The sequence below is a fragment of the Lygodium microphyllum genome, chromosome 6, assembly GCF_053477565.2.
Source record: "Lygodium microphyllum isolate KBCC chromosome 6, Lygodium_microphyllum_v1.1.10, whole genome shotgun sequence".
NCBI classification, from domain to species: domain Eukaryota; kingdom Viridiplantae; phylum Streptophyta; class Polypodiopsida; order Schizaeales; family Lygodiaceae; genus Lygodium; species Lygodium microphyllum.
This window is the reverse complement of record NC_141140.1, coordinates 33,370,975-33,390,835: the sequence shown is the minus strand read 5'-3', so window position 1 is coordinate 33,390,835 and position 19,861 is coordinate 33,370,975. Positions and strand designations below refer to the sequence as shown.

The window sequence follows — 19,861 nt, the reverse complement described above, 5'->3', positions numbered from 1 at the left end:
GAGATGACTACATAAGAGACATGACTGCTAATACCCCCTCTCAAATCTTGGATGTGGTGGAAGGCCAAAGAAGATGCGGATCTGAGGGTGGCAAAAAGAGTGACAGTGTCAATGAAGTTTGTCGATGAAGAAAGCCAAGCAAGGAGCAAGACCCCCTCTCTATATAAAAATCCAATCAAACGGAAAGTCACAAAGGCAAATGGAAACAAAGAGAACTCGAACGGATCACTCTTGAAAACTCTAGTCACGAATGGCTGAGCCAAGCCTCTATCCTAGCTATGAAATAATAGTGAGGAACTGTGCAAGATGCCATAAGCTACATAGAAACAACAAGGACCAAGGGTCAAGTGGTAGAGGATGGTGGCTCCATGACAAAGAAAAGAGGTCACGACATAAAGAAAAGCCCCGAAGGAGAGTAGAAACCCTAAAGAAACTCCTCACAATCTTGGGAAGCCCCCTCTCAAACATAGAGGGCCAAGAAATTCACAGCCGCATCATCGATATCGTCCTGCTCTGAAAGGGATAGAAGGTATGAGGGAACCACTAGAGGAGAGGGTAGGGGATGGGATGGAACCTGTGGGATAAATGGTTCATAAGCGGAAATAGGTGTGGCAATAGAATTTGCCTCAGAGGCCTTGCACAAGGAAAAGGAAATGGAGCATAGATAGCCTTGTCTCCATCCAACCTAGCACAAGAGTGGCTTCTGTAGAAGAATCCTCAACAATGACTCAACAATGACGACCGGCTCGTTGAAGACAACACAAGTCTTGACACTAGGAAGGCCATAAACTGAGAGGAGAGGGAAGCCCAAGTGCAAAACATGGAGGGCCTAAAAAACAAAGCTTGATAGATGGTCAAACAACCAATACCACTAACATACACCCAAGCAATATCAACAACAATAATGATATCCTTTGATAGACAGAGATCCTATAACAAATCACCTCGGGAAGTCATATGACTGAATGCACCATTGTCAATGAGCCAAGGCTGCTCAGAAGATGAGACAGCTGCAGAAGGCTCCTCCACCTAATGAACGTGTAGAAACACAAACTCAATGGTAATAGTGGGTGATGATGTAGAGATAGACGAAGGCTTCCACATAGATTCACCCTTCACTCCTAGATGAAGGTGAAGGTATATTCTCTAGCACGTCTCCTCGCGGTGCGACATCTTCCCAAAACAAGGACACGTGGGATATCCTCTACGCTTCCCCACAAAATCTATATCAAATTCGCAAGATGACTCCAACTTCTTCCTCTTCCCTTTCTTCTGCTTAGCTTGTCCTAAACCTAAAGATAAAGCCACATAAGCACAACCATGTGCACAAGCTCCACAAGAATCTGTCTCATTGTGACATGCATCCTGCTTAAGCACCAATGGGACTAGCTCCTCCGAGGAGAGAGTCGGGAGACTATAAGAAGTGAGAAAATTGGTATAGAACACATCATATGTTAGTGACAAAAGATGTGAGAAGTGTCACAGCTAGGTCCTCTAAAACAAATGTCCGTATCAAGGGATGCAAGGTCATCCCCAAGCTCCTCCATCATGTGGATGTGATTCCTCATTGTAGGGAAATCTCGAAAACTTGGATTACACTCCACTTCTCCATCCAACACACTAGAAGTTGGATCCTACTTCTCTCCTCCTAGTACTTTCTCTTTCTCCACCCCTTATTCTACCTGCCCTCACTTCACTACCTCTTTGCCCCATGGTATATCATTAGGAGTGATGCCATCCTTTAACACTGTGCCTTCCACATTTTCTTGCAAGTGAGCACTTGTTTTCACCTTGGGATGTCTATGATGGGCATCCCCCTCACTACCCTTAGCCACTCACCTCCCCCCTTATCGATCTTCTAGACACAAGGATTTCCAGCTTTTGCTTACGGTGCGTCATTACACACTCCATGGATTGCTTCCATGCAAGGATTTCCATCCTCTCCCCTACATGTCCTTATCCCTTCTCGATGGGCTACTCATGCCATGCCCACGCCCACATTTGGATCCACTGTGCACACTTCCTGCATGCATTGTGGGCACTCTAGGATTAATTCCCAAGTTTACAAGTGTACTCCACTCCCCCACCCTACCACCTATTGAGCTAAGAAATGCATTCTATGCTAACTAGCAACTTAAACAAACCCAAAACAAGATTAATTTAATTAAAACACTAAAACAAGGAGCAATTCGAGAGAGTTTAGTGAAACCTAAATTTGGGAGGCTCCATCCTTATCTATAAATAGATAGGCTTTCCCCATTCACTCTTATTCCCGTGTGTGCAAGTTTCTCACCCTCGCGTGAGTTTTCAGCCATCAATCCACACACACGTGGCTGTCCAGCCCCAATGATTGCTGCCACATCATCCTTTGCGTCCAGCACTCCTCCATCAGCATTGGCGACACTCTTCTGAGCCTCCTCTGCTCGTGTTTGGAGCTGCCACAACTTGGCAACAGCATATAGTGCATGGTAAGCCCTCTTCAGCTTGCATTTGGTGTCCATCAGCATCAGGCAATAGTTCCTCTATCAGGTGGCAGCTCATCCACATCAAGCGACAGCTGCCAGTCCTCTTCCACACCTGTCCTACTTGCGTTTGGTGCTCCAGGCCCTCCTGACACTTGCATTTGCAGCATCCTCTTCATACTACACTCCAATTGGTGGTCAGAGACTTGGGATCCATCTCCGGTGGACGTCACTCTCCAACACACTACTCTGCCCTTGGGCACACTGTATACTCTTACGTTCACTTACAACATTCATTCACTTTAGAGTGGTGTTCTTTCTATTCCTTCTTCTGTTTATGTTTGAGTTTCTGTGTTTGAGTATTGAGTTTTGTGTTTAGGGTTTGAGTTATGCTTTCTGTGTCTGTATTTGTCTCATTGTGCTTTTGTCATGGTCGTACACACTGTGTTTCCCTTAGTGCAAACACTAGTGGTGCCTCCACTAGCTGGTGCTCTTATAAAGAGTATCCTGCAAATATTGTGGAGTGCTAGTCCTTACACAAGGCACAGAATACAACTTGTAACCAAATCACAATGTCACAGACAACTTCTCGAGACCCCATGATATCTTATCAGGCTTCTCCATCATTGGAGGCCTTGAGGAGGCATTATGGACTCAGCAAGGAAGACGACACTCCATATTCACCCTCACCATCACTCTCTATGTTTACACCTATGCCAGATATTCCAGATTTCATTAATCTCACAAAGGAGGAGTTTGAGGAGTACCTAGGCAACAAATACGGACCTGAAGACATCCCTTCTAGTTTTGCTACTCCTAGACCGGTTGGTGAGGCTGGCCACCTTTCTGATCATGGAGGAGATACGACATTGGGGACGACTGGCAATCCATCCTCATCATATTAGCCAGGTCCTGTGTCATGTTCGTACAACCCTTTTGAGTCGTTCGAATCAAAACCCTCTCCTAATTTTCCTTTTGGCGTGTAGGATCCGAATCGTCAACTGTATGTAAATCTTAACAGAGGAGGCTCAAGAAGCAAACATTCATCATCAAGTATATTTCATTTGAGCAAGTCAATTACTCTTTTTCTCTCCCTCCCATCCGACCCTCTTGTCTTGAAGCCATGTCACATTCATTTCAAAACCTCGACTTACATTCCACATACGTCTCTACCACACTGGGAGTTGGACCTTCTATCTCCGCTCCTAACACATTCTCATTGTCTATTCCATATTCACACTCCCCTACCACTTCCCATCACGGTGTCTCGCTAGGGGGCATTCCACCTCTTAACACTATCACTTATCCTTTTCCACCTACCACTCCACACTATGGGGCTTCATTACAGGGAATAACACCCTCTAACACAATTCCCTCTACCTTTCCTCATGTAGGCATATCTTTTCCACCTAGGCTGGCTGTGATGGGCATCCCCCTCACTACCCCCAACCACACACACACCATGACCTCTCAGATGCAGGGACTTTCATCCTCTACTTATGGTGCGCCATCGCATTTTCCATGGGTTAGTCTTATGCAAGGATTTCTATCCTCTGCTCCACGTGTCCCTATCCCTCCACCATGGGATCCTCATGCGGTGACAATGCCCATGCCTAGTCATTCCATGCACACATTTGGATCCACTGTACACACTTCTCATATGCCTGGTGGGCAATCCATTCCCAAGTGTACTCCTTTTCCCCCAGTACCCACCCTATCCATCTTATTTGAGCACTACCACTCCTATTGGCATGGCCAAGAATGCCTTCATGGACAAGATTCCTTTCAACGAGTCGAATTTCACTACTTGGTCAAACTATATGCAACAAGTGCTTGAGTCTCAAGGTCTTTGGGACCTCGTTGTTGTTGGATTTGACTCGTGCCTACACTCACAGAGGAGTGTCGGTGATCTTCAATAGGGCGCTAGGGCACTTTTTACTCTCCATACGAGAGATTTTTCCCCCCAGATTTATTCCTTTTATTTTATGTGCCTATGTTACACAATTTAGGCACTTATTGTGTTTCACACTCTTCAGGTGTGAACACCCTCTTACAACCCTAAGGTTTAAGGGTTGTATTTTGTACTTGCACCCTACACTTTAGATTATTGTATTGGGTATTGTGCTCTCACACTCTACACACTGTCTACTCTACTGTTAGTTGAGTTTCAATCTCTTCCTAGTCTTACATTTGGTATCAGAACTGGCCCTCAGCTCAACTCAGCCTGAGGCCACCATCTCCAACTGAGCTCCTTAGCCATTGTCCATCAGCACACAGCTCGAGGCCCTTGAGCAGAGCTACTGACCTAGGTGCTATCAGCAGTCAACCATTTGAGCCTGCCCACCAGTCCGACCTAAGACACAATCGTCACCAGGCTAGTTCAAGTTGTTAGACACCTGCAATATGCCACTTGCCCTGCATCGTCAGCGCCTCCCTGTCCGCTGTCACTTGCGCCGCCATTTGACAAGCTGCACCTCCAGTACTGCGTCGTGTGCCTAGCCCACAACTACCTGGCCATAACGCTGCCTGCTTGCTGTACCAATCGCCACCCGTAGGTTTGCAGAAACGCCCACCTGCCCTACCTACCCTGCCAAGCAAAGTTGCTGCTTGGTCTAGCCTTGCCCACCCACCAACTGAGCTGCTCTCACCACCCCCCTGCACAACCATCCCGCAGCTTGACCTCCGGCTGCACCTACCAATCGAGATCTCGACCTCCAGCCGCTACCTGCACCACCAAGTTCGCAACCACAGCTCAGAATTAGAGGTAAAAGAATTTTTAAAATATTTTTTAATTCAGATTCACTTCTTAGGAAGGGGGTTATTGCCCACGCAGGCATTCTCAATCCCAATACGTGTCTGGGACACAATCACAGCAGAGATTTTATGCATTTTGGGACAAACATTTTGGGGCTTTTGCAATCAACTCAATGATTGGCACATGTACACCTATGACAGTTTGAAATAGACTGATTTCGTGCATTTTGGGACAAGAAATTTTGGGGCTTTTGCATTTTCAGTGCTGCTGAGCAATTATTGCACCTTGGACAGCGTGCGTTTCAGAAAATTTTGACAGAGTGTGCTTCAATTTGCTAATTACAGCAAAGTACTTGCTGTAATTTCTTGAAATTCTGAAATTCCAAGTTGGTCCCTAGCTTGAGACATTGCTCTTTGCTCTCTAATGAGCATCATTTATCATGGCAAATCTGGGAGGTGATGTATTTACTTACGTATCCAAGGAGGATAGGTTGGATGGTAACGACCATTCCCTCTGGTCCTTCATGATGAACAATATGTTAATTGCGAAGAATCTTTGGGATTATGTCAACGGTGAAGTAGGCCCGGAGTTGTGGCTCCTACTACTACTCGTCTAGGAGGACATGGACAACAGGCAACTCAGCTTGTTCAGCCCGCTCCAGCTCAGCCACTTCCCCAGAGATCAGCAACAACAGAAAAGGCATGGGATACACGGGATGCACATGCTTTGTTCGTTGATTGCATTGGTAGTTTAGCGATCTATCATCCCTCACATTCAGTCTCTGCAGCTTCTTCACGAGAAGCCTAGCTGGCCTTAGAGCTGATGTTTGTTGGAAAGAATGAGATGCATATCTCTTTGTTGAAAAAAGAGCTTGAGACAAAGTAGTTGGATGAGAGTGATTCTATGCAGGATTATCTAAATCAAATTTAGGACTTGCGTGAGTAGCTTATGAATGTAGATGAGTATTACTTAGATGCACAATTGATATCTACTACCTTGAATTCATTGTTGCCCTCGTACTTGGCCTTTCATACGGCCTTGAACCTCACCATGAGGATTGCCCCACAGCCACTTACTTTCCTTCAGCTGGTCAATTTGCTCATAGAGGAGGAGCAGACAAGAAAAAACAGTGGTGTGGATGTTATAGCCTCTGAGTACGCTTTTATGGCAAGGCAGAAGGGCAAGAGCAGCCAAGCAAAGAATGATTCAAAGAGCTTTGGGACTTCACATACTTCACAGGGAAATAAGAAACAAGAGGGCACGCAAGCCAAGAAGGGAAAGCGCCACTATTGCAAGAAGCCAAGACACTACATCCCTGAGTGTAGAAAGCACATAGCCAAGGCAAAGAAGAAGTTAGGGATGTCTATTTCTGATGCACCTTCTACTGCCACTGAGTCTGCGTCCTTTGTTTGCAGATATGGACTATTGTTTTTACACATGTAGTTATGACTCTTCTTGGGCTGATAGAGCATTTAGCTCTGCTCAGGGTGCAAGCACATGGTTTTTTCATATAACCCATGACATAGAGTGCCAATCAAAACCAAAGTCATGTGTTCCTTATCTCTCACCATGCATCTGTCATCATCAAAGGTGACGTGCAAGCCACACATTGCCAAAAAAGAAATAGATAACAAATTCATCTTTATATTTGGCACAAACAAGGCATCCTGCAAGCGAAGAATAGAGCCATCAATGGCTATCAACACAATCTCCCCAATACCTCTAATAGGGTATAATGCATTATTGGCACATTGTACAGACTTGCCAAGGGGCTACAATCACAAAAGCAAATAAATCTCTGTGAGATGTGATGTGCCTAGAATCACCACTATCAGATGTTTTTTCAGTTGATCTGTCGGTCGATCTAGCGTCCACTCTTTCTCTTCCTATGTCACAAGCGAAGTTATGGCATGCTCGCATGGGGCATATAAACTATGGTAGCTCGATGCTTATGCATCATACACAAATGCTTGATGGTTTACCTCTCTTGGAGAGACCTCTTGAGCACTTATGCGAGGGATGTATTTTGGGGAAAATGAATTGTTTTTCGTTTCCTCGTGATGTTGCTTTTAGACCAACTGCCAGGTTACAGATTGTGCATTCAAATGTATGAGGGCTTGTGCTAACAAAATCATTGGGTGGCTGTTATTATTTTGTCACTTTCATTGATGACTTTACTTGTTTCTACTAGGTCTACAATTTGGTAAAAAGTTAAAAGTGTATGATGCATTTATGGCTTTTGTAACACTTGCTAAAAATCAATCTAGCTACAGTGTGAAGACTCTCCATTCGGACCGAGGGGGGGAATACGTGTCCTCTATACTAAATTCTTTTTTGAAGCAGAAGGGCATTGTTCATCACAACACTACTATTTATAATCCACAGCAAAAGAATCGGTCACTCATGGAGATGGCCAAATGTATACTAAAAGCAAAGAGCTTGCTACACAATTTTTGGATGGAAGTAGTTATGTGTGCTTGCCATGTCTTGAATAGGTGCCCCACCAAGGCATTAAAGAATGTCATGCCTTTTGAGGCTTGGAACAGCTGGAAACCTTCTATTGGGCATTTTCCTACTTTTGGGTGTCTTGCATATACACACATTCCCAATGTACTCAGAAAGAAGTTCAATAACAAGGCTGTTAAATGAATTTTTGTGGGGTACACCAGTGAGAGCAAAGGATATAGATTATATGATCCTATCTCTAAAAAGGTATTTGTCAGTAGGGACGTATAAAAAATGAGAATTATCCCTTGCTGATTTTGACACATATCAAGCTGCCAATGATGTATTTGAAGGGCTTCTACCCATTTCTTTCAGTGATACAATTGAAGCTTCAACAAGTGAACTTAATGTTCAACTAGATGCTCCATTGGGTAATGCAGAAAATCAGCCCATAGCTGATCTGAATAGTCAGCAAGGTGCTGAATTTGAAATTCAACAAGAGCTTGTACATAGTCAAGAGGCTAGGCAAATGCCTAGATGGTATTTGCAAACTATGAAAGATAGCCATTTGGATGCTCCTATTGCTGGTCGTACTAAAAGGCACACTCCTATGCATGATGGTGTACATACCATGGAGTTTGTTATGGCAGTAGATATATTTGATGATGAGGAGCTTGAATGTTTTGAGGATGCACAACATAGTCTGCATTGGATGGCAGCAATGCAAGCTGAGTGTGATTCCATCATAAAGAATCCAACATGGGATTTAGTATCTTTGCCTGTTGGGAATAAAGCCATTGGTACAAAGTGGGTCTATAAGCTGAAAAGGAATGTAAATGGATCCATTGACAAGTATAAGGCCAGGCTTGTGGCCAAGGGCTACGCATAGAAGAATGGCATTGACTATGAGAAGACATTTGCTCCTACCTCCTCCATGACTACCATTAGGTCTATAATTACTTTGGCTACCCATTATGGATGGACCATGCATTAGCTTGATATAAAGACTGCATTTTTACATGGGAAACTTCAAGAAGTGTATGTAAAATATTACACGGCGCAGCGAACAGAATCTGAGAAAGAGATAGAGAGTACACAACAGATAAGAGGAGAATCAGTAAATTCTTTAACTTCAAACAACTGATACAAAGATGCCTCTGTCCACCCGTGCGCTTCCACTGTGTGAAGCTTAGATGGCGATCTAGACAGAAGATAGGTGAAGAGCTTAAGGCTAGCTAGAACAACAACTCTGACTGGGTGAAAGATGAGTGAGAGATGGCTGCGAAGCGGTTTAGCTTTTATAGCCCGCGAAGGTCGTTAGGTGGGCCTGCTGACCGACCTACCATATGAGCCTCCACTAGTCGACCAGGGAATATTCCCTTTACCATCGGGCCGGGGGCACTGCCCCTAGACCCCCACCAGGGGGGCCGCTGGCCCTCCTGGGACCCCCCAGCTAGGGGCCGCTTCCGTGGCCCCCGGACCCCACAATAGGGGCCCCTTTTAACTCCCTTACCACACAACTCAATACAATGTGCCTCAAGTTGCTACCAGCTCAGCAACTCTGATTGTCACATCTCAGCACAGTTGGTTATTCATCCTGCACTCCCATATGCCATAGAATCCTTCTCAACCATACGGCCTCACATGCAGCAAAACAAGCTGCCTTGTACTCTGCTTCGATAGAAGACAATGCCACTGTTGGTTGCTTCTTACTAATCCAAGAGAAAATTCCTGAACCCAAAGAGAAACAATAACCAGAAACTGACTTCCTGGAACCAATGTCTCCTGCCCAATCTGAGTCACAGTTCCCCACAAGAGAAGTTCCAAAACTGTATGTGATACCATAGTCAAGAGTTTTCTTCAAGTATCTGAGCACCCGTATCCCAGCCTTCCAATGACTCTCATGAGGTTTGTTTGAGAACCTACTCAAAACACCAACAACAAAACTAATATCTGGTCTGGTGTTATACAAGTAGATCAGACTGCTGACCAACCTCCTATACCTCCCAATGTCTGCTAGTGCTGATGTATCCTCGACGGATAACTTTGCATTCACCTCCATAGGTGTAGCTATCTCCTTGCACTCGGTCATGCCAAATGCCTTCAAGATCTCCCATGCATACTTTTTCTGAGAGATGAAGATCTTTCCTGGCTCTTGTCAAACTTCAATTCCCAAACAACAGTGGAGCAAGCCCAAGTCTGTCATTTCAAACTCAGAACTCAAAGCCTTTTGAGTTTGGTTGATCATATCTTCATAGTCACCTGTAATAAGAAGGTCATCCACATATAGGACAATCACTACAGACTTTTTACCATCCCTGTAAACATACAAGTTAGTATCTGAGGCACATCTTTTGAAGTTTAGGTTTAAAAAGATCCTATCTATCCGCTGGTACCATGCTCTAGGGGCTTGTTTCAGCCCATACAATGCCTTCTTCAGTTTACACACTTTATTCTCAGAATGGGGGGCCTCAAACCCTGGTGGCTGAGCCACGTACACCTACTCCTTGAGGTCACCATTTAAGAACGCTGACTTAACATCCATTTGGTACACTGGCCACTTCTTGTGGGCAGCCACTGCAAGTACCGTGAGAATAGTGGTCATTCTGGCAGTTGGAGCAAATAACTCTTGAAAATCAAACCCTTCAACTTGTGAAAATCCTTGGGCAACCAGTCTAGCTTTGTACTTTTCTAAGGTACCATTAGCCTTGTACTTTACCTTCCAGATCCACTTGGTGCCAATAACCTTCCGCTTTGCTGGTCGATCCACTAGCTCTCAAGTGTCATTCTTCATTATGCTATCATACTCCGCCTGCATAGTAGCCTTCCATGATGGATCTGCAAGTGCTTCTTCTAAGTCAGTTGGCTCCTTTACTTCTCTCATAATCTCAACCATCAAGGCCATATTGACTATGTGAGCAGAAGCCCTCCTTTGCTCCTCTATTCTCTGAGACCTCCTTGGTCCGTCTGCTTTCTCCTCAACAGATGCAGGCATAGGATTATTGTGGTCATAGAGCTGCTTCACCTAGCGCGGCAATGGCTTTTCCAGTGGGGTGATGTCAGGTTAGTGAAATTTTTCCTCATCATCTGAAGATGATGCTTCCTCCTCCTTAAGGATAGGGATAGCTCTCGGGACAGGTTCATAGTGGACTACTTCTTCGCTTGATGATAAAGTGGAAGAACTTGCCTTCTCCTCCTCCACTGTATGCAACTCCTCCTTGAACACCACATCACGGCTCGCGATGATCTTCTTTGCCTCCAGGTCATATAATTTGTAAGCCTTTTGCTCATCACTATAACCCAAGAAGATACATTTTCTGCTTTTTGCTTGTAACTTGTTTCGCTTCTCATTTGGAACATGTGCATAACATTCACATCCAGAAATTCTGAAATGTGAGACAGATGGTTTCTTACCAATGTAAGCCTCATGAGGTGTTTTTCCCTTGAGAGCCTTTGTATAGCTCCGATTTAGAATGTAGACTGTAGTATTAACAGCTTCAGCCCAAAAATGGTTAGGCAATCCCTTGCCCTTTAGCATGCATCTTGCCATCTCCACAATGGTGCGATTCCTGTGTTCCACAACACCGTTCTGCTGAGGTGTGTGAAGCATCGTCAATTGACGCTTGATCCCTTTGCTCTTGCAAAATCCTTCAAACTCCTTTGAGTGGAACTCACCACCACCATCTGTTCTAAATTTCTTCACACTTTTCCCTGTTTCATTCTCAACAAGTATTAGCCATTCTTTAAACTTAACAAAAGCTTGAGCCTTATCACAAAGGAAGTACACCCACATCTTCCTACTGTAGTCGTCGACAATCAACATAAAATAAGAAGATCCCCCCCAAGGCCTATGTAGGCATCTTACCACACAAGTCAGCATGCACCAACTCTAGAGGAGCATGTGCTCTATTCTTGCTTTCTTGTGGAAATGCCTCTCTGTTGCTTGCCCATCATACAAGCTTCACATGGTTCCTTCAATTCAGTTATTGTAGGTAGGTGAGCAACCATACCTTGCTTTTGCATCTCCTTCAATACTGCAAATCTGATGTGTCCAAACCTTTCATGCCAAAGCTTACTTGTGCCCACTCCAGCGGTGGCTGTAAGAGCACTTAGCTCATACAGGTTGTTCCTTCTTTCTCCTTTGCCAACAATTGTGCCAGCACTATCAATAATTTCTGCACCTGTCTTCTTGAACCTCACTTCATGACCAAGATCAGTTATGGCAGCAAACTGATAAGAGATTTCTCCTGATTTGAAAGCTTTTTGACTTCACCATTTGCAACAACAAAAGAAATAGTACCTGTGCCCGCAGCAGGGCATTTAGCATCATTTCCAACCGTCACAATGATGGATTCTTGTAGAGGCTGCATAGAACTGTATAGACCTTTCTTGTTGGTCATGTGACGGGATGCCCCACTATCCAACACCCATGAGTCAGTGGTAGATTCTTCTTGCGCCGAGGAGCACACTTCCTCAATGGTCGCCATGAATAATTCCAACTCTGCTTCAACCGTATTGGTTGTCTCTTTCCCTTTACTTTTAAGGGTACCGTTCTTTTCATCTGCCTTCTTGACACGACAATCTGCAATTGCATGTCCTTTCTTCTTGCAGTAGAAGCACTCTCCTTGAAACTTCTTCTTGCTGCCCTTCTTCTTTTTGTCACCATCATTTTTGGTGGAGGAAACACCTTTGCCTTTTGCATTGGCAGAGAATGCAGCATCTCCATTGTTGCTTCCTTCTCGGGCTTTCAGCCTCAACTCCTCCTCCATTAATAATGCACAAAACTCCTCAAAAGTCAAAGCTTGAGGTCTCACCTGAGTATTAAGGGCAGTTACTAGTCCATCAAACTTTTGTGGACAAATCCGAAGACACCTCCGAGCTAGCTCTTCGCTAGTCTTTTGTATCCCAGTGCAAGCCATCTGGTCGCGCAGATTCTTAATCCGAGTGATGAATGCTTCAACCGTCTCTCCTTCAGCAAACTTCTCCACTGCTAGTTGATTCTCCAAGTTTTGAATCCTTGTTTGGTTTCGTGTTTCATATTGACTCCTTAGTATATTCCAAGCCTCTGACGCTTTGGTTGTATGTTGAATCAGAGTCAAAACACTGTCAGGATAGCTTGTAACTAAGGCACACAATGCTTCTGCATTCCTTCGTTTCCAAGCTCGTAGAAGATCTACATTCAGAGGAATCATCACACTAGGATTTGATGGGTCGGGGGTAGGCTGTGGTTCTGCGTCAGTCCCCAGCACAGTCTCCAGAAGCTTATAAGAATCAAGGATAGTTGTAATTTTGAACTTCCACAAGGTGTAGTTTGTACCATCTAACTTGCCTTCGCTGAAGGTTGGTGGACGAATCCTCAGTGTTTAAATAGCCGGTACAACAACACCACCTCCTGCACCACTTCCGGAAGTCGACATAGTTTCTCTTTGCTGTTGAAGCCTTTGCCTCTTACACACTCTCCGATCTCTAAAGCCCCCTGGGCTCTGATACCATGTAAAATATTACACGGCGCAACGAACAGAATGTAAGAAAGAGATAGAGAGTATACAACAGATAAGAGGAGAATCAATAAATTCTTTAACTTCAAACAACTGATACAAAGATGGCTCTGTCCACCCGTGTGCTTCCACTATGTGAAGCTTAGATGGCGATCTAGACAGAAGATAGATGAAGAGCTTAAGGCTAGCTGAAACAACAACTCTGACTGGGTGAAAGATGAGTGAGAGATGGCTGCGAAGGGGTTTAGCTTTTATAGCCCGCGAAGGTCGTTAGGTCGGCCTGTTGACCGACCTACCATATGAGCCTCCACTAGTTGGCCAGGGAATATTCCCTTTACCATCGGGCCGGAGGCACTGCCCCCGGACCCCCACCAGGGGGGCTGCTGGTCCTCCTGGGACCCCCCAGCCAGGGGCCGCTTCCACGGCCCTCGGACCCCACAATAGGGGCCCCTTTTAACTCCCTTACCACGCAACTCAATGCAATGTGCCTCGAGTTGCTACCAGCTTAACCAGTCCATCTAACCCAAAGATTAGACCCACAACAGTCACCTTTTTGCCATCCGGTCACATAGACCTCATCTGATATACAAGTCAGGACCCAACCAATGTCCGGGCTCACATTTGGCTTCTCCTCATAATGGGAGCCTTACAACTTTGAGCACCATGGATCATTGGTAGCACCTAATGAGGGTGGGGCATTGATCATATCTAACAGTGTATGTACAGCAGCCCATTGGTTTTGCAATTGAGGGACCCAAACACTTCGTGGTGCGGCATGGTCTTGCGCTCTCCGACATCCCTTTGAGAAGGATTAGAGTCATAAGTCTTCAAGGGAAGTCATAGTTAGATTGACACATAGAATGGTCAAATATCTAGGAGTGGTGACTTTGGATATGGGAGGGTAGGGCCCTAGATGGTGTGGATTCGAACCTAGGAGAGTTGTGTGGGTTTGCCTTGGCAGTTGCCTAGGAAGTCAGTGGGCTTACTCACCTACACAACACAAATTGGCAGGCAGATCTTGATGTAGGATGACATGGATTGGATCCCATGACACATCAGACATCTAGTAGTATTTCTCTCTTCTACATTGCCATCTACATCAGATCGAGCCTCCTCGATTGCGTGTGCTGATGTTTAACAAACATCTAAATCATATGAGTAACCACTCAAATGTCCAACTCGAACAAACCTAATCACTCAGTCTCAGATGGCCAAACTCGGGGCCCCGGATAGGCACTCAAATGCCGACCACTCCGACGGTCAAATCCTTTAAGTTCACTCGAACGACCGAACCTATGACTCAAATGGCCGAGTCTAGGACTTGAACCAAATGTCTAGAACCTTGTTTTGACTATTTTTTACCTTCATGGGCTTGTAGGGCCACTATCTAAAGCTACCTCCCCGGGATGAAGAAAATACCCTAACATAGAAACACAAATAACACTGTTCGACAAAGCACAAACTGATAGAAGAACACAGTTAGGGTTAGGGTAACTCAAAGACAATGAACAGAGAGAATGAATGAAATGATATGACTAGTGAATATACAATGCTCATGTAGCAAGCACACTATGCAGTGAATGAATATTGTATCTCCAACTCCTGTATCTCAAGGATTAGGGAAAAGATAATGAGCTATAGAGTGTGTCCTACTCTAGATGGATCCCGAATTGCAACAAGGCAGCCTCAAAGAGAAGATTACAAATTACATTACATTGGTGATGAGATATAATTTAGCACTAAGTACATCTACTCTCACCTAGGCTTCTTTGAGCTAGACTCCCCATGGTTAGAGCTATTCTTGATTATAGGCAGTAACGCATTTTGCCCTAGTAGTTCCTGTCTAATGACATTGGGCTTCAACAACAACAACCATGCCATGGGCCACCATCGAAAAAAGTGGCCCAGACCTAATACTAGAGAAGAAGTAGAGGAGCTTCGAACATCGAAGCAACAAGGGTTCATAAACAACTCATCAGAGTCTACCCTTTACGTATGTAAAGAGGAGTGATCCTTGCTGGTCGTATGTCTATATGTTGATGACCTTTTGTTTATAGGGGCACGTGCTCATTAGATTTCAACATTCAAACAAAATTTGCCAAAAATTTTTGAGATGTCAAATTTGGGGCCTTTGCACTATTACTCGGACATTTAGTTCATTCATTATGCTAGAGGCATTGGATTGTCACAGTCGAGATATATTGGTAAACTTCTTGAGAGGTTTGGCTTACAAGATTGCAAGCTAATTTGTACACCAATGGAACCTGGACTGAAGTTGTCATTGCATGATGACAGTGACTTGTTTGATATACATACATATGCTCGAGCAGTTGGATGTCTTATCTACCTATGCAACACAAGGCCGGACATACAGTTTGCAGTTTCAACCCTGAGCAGACATATGCATCAGCCACACGTCACATTGGCAAGCTGCCAAGCGTGTTTTCCGTTACTTGCAGGGTACTGGATGACCATTGTATCTTGATCACTCCTTACTCCAGGGGGGTTTGTTGGGTTTGACTCACGCGACGCTCACAGAGGAGCATTGGTAATCTTCAATAGGACACTGGAGCACTTTTTACTCTCCATACGAGAGGTTTTTTCCCCTAGATTTATTCATTTTATTTTATGTGCCTATATTGCATAGTTTTAAGCACTTATCGTGTTTCACACTCTTCAGGTGTCAATACCCTTTTACAACCTAGGTTTAAGGGTTGTACTTTGTACTTGCACCTTACACTTCATATTATTGTATTGGGTATCATGCTCTCACACTCTATACTATCTATTCTACTCTTACCTGAGCTTCAATCTCTTCCTAGTCTTACAGTTGTCGGTCTTGAGCCTATGTCTGATCCTTACCTAGCCCACCCGAATTACATCCAAAATGACAAGTTTGGAATGCCACAGACAATGGCGAGCTGATGCAGGGTTGGCTTCATGAGTTTCACTCTCAGTTACAACACTTCTCTCTTGCATTGGAATGTTGGAGTCATCTCATCGACCACTATGTGGCAAGAGATTATACTCGGCATATAGACATTGACTTTGAGCTCCAGGAGTTTTCCATCCCTCTTGCATTGGAATATTGGAGTCATCTCATCGACCACTATGTGGCAAGAGATTGTACTCGGCATATGGACATTGACTTTGAGCTCCAGGAGTTTTCCATTAAGAAATGCGATGATCTGAAAGTCGAAGGGTATTGAGCTAAGAAATGCATTCTATGCTGATTAGCCACTTAAACAGCCCCAAAACAACATTAATTTGATGAAAGCCTAAAATGGGGAGCAATTCGAGAGAGTTCAATGAGACCCTAATTTGGGAGGATCCATCCTCATCTATAAATAGACAAGCTTCCCCCATTCAGTCTTATTGCCATCTGTGCAGGTTTCTCGCCCTTGACTATAGATTTCAGCCATCAATCCCCACACACGTGGTTGTCTAGCCCCAGTGACTGCTGCCACACCCTCCTTTGCGTCTAGTGCTCCTCCGTCAACATTGGCAATAGTTTTTTGACCCTCCTCAGCTTGCATTTGGAGCTTTCACAACTTGATGATGGCATACACTGCGTGCATCAGTCCTCTTCAGCTTGCAGTGTCCATCAACATCAAGCAACAATCCTCCATCAAGCAACAGCTCCTCCATATCAAGGGACAGCTGCCAACCCTCTTCCACACTTGTGCTACTTGCATTTGGTGTTGTAGGCCCTCTTGACACTTGCATTTGCAGCATCCTCTTCAGCCTACACTCCAACTAGTGGTCAAAGACTTGGGATCTGTCTCCGGTGGACATCACTCTCCAACACACTGCTCTACCCTTGGGCACATTGTATACTCTTACATTCATTTACAATATTCATTCACTTCAAAGTTTTGTTCTTTCTATCCCTTCTTCCGGTTGTGTTTGAGTTTTGAATTCTGCATTTAGGGTTTGAGTTTTGCTTTCTGTGTCTATGTTTGTCTCGTTGTGCTTCTATCGTGGTTGTACACTCTATGTTTCCCTCATTGCAAACCTTAGCAGTGCCTCCACACTCTTCTTCACACCACCCTCCCCACGTTTCCCATCCTATAGCACTACTACTCTTGTTGCTACAACCAAGAATGCCTTGATAGATAAGGCTCGTTTTAATGGGTCAAATTTCATCGATTGGTCAAACTTCATGCAACAAGTGCTTGAATCTCACGGACTATGGGGCCTCATCGTTGGTCAAGAGCCTATGCTAGACCCTCAATTAGCTTAGCCTAAGCACATCTGTCATTAGAGAGCCTACAATACCACAACCAATATTGAGTGAATGCAGGGGTTGCTTCCTAAGTTCCATTCTCAGTTACAACATTTTTCCCTCGCATCTGAGCGTTGGAGTCATCTCATTGACTACTATGCCGCTATGCGGCATTGGATCGTACTTTGCATATCAATCTCAACTTTTAGCTTCTGGAGTTTTCCATTAAAGGGATGATCTGAAAGTCAAGTTGGCCAAATATCAGCTCTTAGTAATTGATTTTGCCACTATTGGCTCTCTGAAAATAGACGATAATCAAGCTACGTTCTTTTTTAATAAGCTGCCTAAAAAATACTTCCATTTCATTTAGCACATTATCTCGTTGCTCCAATTTCCGACCTTCTATGACTTCGAGTGTCAATTCTTGCATTATGCAAGGCTACATTATCAAGTCCACAAGAATTCCTCCACATACTCTTATTCAAAGGGGGATCTGGTTGCCTCTTCTTTACAAGGAAAAATTGGCATTGGCAAGAACTCACAAGACGCAAAGGCAAGCCAAAACAAGGATAACAACTCTTCCTTCAACAAAAACAAAGAAACAAACCCATCTAGCAACAACTCCCTAAGAAAAATAGGTCTTACACACACTACCAAAGATTGGGCCATGTGGACGAGGAGTCTCATATCAAGGCCCAAAGTCTTCCTCCTATGAAACCTTAGCAAATTGTTGCGGCTGCCTCCACTCTTGTTGGACGATCCAATGGGGTTACACCTCCCGTTGCTGCCCCATCTGCTCCATCTGTCCCATTGACTACTAGACATGTAGCACATGGATAGCCTCAGCAACCTCTATCTTTCATTACTCCTGAAGGATTAGCTAATTACTTTCCTAGCTCCCCACCCATCACACTCTCTACATCCAATCCTAGGTCATCCTCTACACCTTCATTTAGGACCACTTCTCCACCTTATCAAGTGTTTCATTGGCAACCTCTATTTTACACATTCTGATCTCTCTTGCAAGGTTTTGTATTTCATTGTAGGGCTACCATGCAAGTTTAAATCGATCCTTTCTATGCTAGAGACATGGTATGTGCATTGTTCCTTTCATGGTTTCATCATCCTAGGAGTTTTTCTCTTCTACTAGCATGATGGCTTCCCCTCCTAAGGTGGATCTTGCCACATCTCTCTTTATGCTATCATGGTAGTGACTTCTACCTTAGGGTGCTTCATCCTCATCCTCATATTCATGGCAGACATCAAGCTCCTCTTTCTCCTATGACCTTGACATCCACAATTGAGAGGGTGTTCCTACCCTTTCTTGGTATTCTCTAGGATTTAGCACTTGTCTTTGACATCCACCTCCCTTTCCTATTGGACCTCTTCTTTCCATTGCATGATTTCAACATTTTTGTCAAGGGCACTTGAGCAAGAGAACAATTTTTCCACAAGGGGCACTATCCAAGTGGCACCTGCTCTATGATCATTCTCATTATGTAGCACACTACACTATGCATCTCATTGTACAAAGCACACATGGGTGGATCATGAATGGTCTCCACTGGTGGTTCTTCACCACCTTACTACTTCATCACCATTTGCCTTGTCATCGATACCCTGGAGTAGTTGGGTTAGCTTGTTTGTTCTATGATGTGTTGGATCTAATCGTCCCTTTTTATTCTCCCCCTAGGGTTATAGTTCCTTGAAAGGCCGAAAACCATTTTAAAAAACGGAAAAAAAGAGTTAAAATGTGATTTCATCTATCTTTCCAGGACTTAGACCACTAGCCTAGTTGCCTCCATACATTGAATAAGTAGATCCATACTATACGATCTATACAGTATTGTACGATATGTATCCATATGGTTTCGTATTAAAAAACAAGGTTGTTTCGTCCACCGCGTCTAGCACATTCCCATGCCTGATCAAAGTCACCAAAGTCCTTTCCACTTGTCACTTGTCACTTGGATCATTGGATACCCATTGCCACCCCAGCTTCCTTGCATCCCATGCTCTAGCCTTGGATTCGTTTTTTCCACACTCTTGAGTCTTCTCTCTTCTTCCACATTGGATCCCTCTCTTCTTCCACTCTCCTCTCTAGCCTATAAAAGGTGCTCCTCCCCTCCATCCTTCCACACCAAATCAACAAGCATTCTCAAGTGCAAGCTATCTATCTATCGAGTTTCAAGCCAATCCCAATTCCCATCTACTCTCTCTCTAACTTTCAAGCCTATCCCACCCCCTCTGTTCCTAAACTTCAAGCCTCTCTCTCAAGGCTCGAGCCTTTCACTATCCCTTGGGTCTATCTCTCAAGCCTCTCTCTCACTCTCCCTCTCTATCTATATCATGACTTGTGAAAAGAACAAGGCCTTCAATTTGCACACCATCTTTGTGGAGAGAGACACAGAATTCCAACTCCCACCATTGGATATGCAAGTATTATGGGAAGTGCTACACAAGTGGTGTGACCCGA

At 44.4% G+C, this 19,861-nt stretch overlaps 1 protein-coding gene across 3 annotated transcripts in view; it reads right to left on the bottom strand.

Moving 5' to 3' along the window:
* The window catches only part of LOC148034443 (uncharacterized), a 355,106-nt gene that overhangs the window by 126,727 nt on the left and 208,518 nt on the right, over positions 1-19,861 (bottom strand). The gene's annotated exons all lie outside the window — the stretch shown is intronic.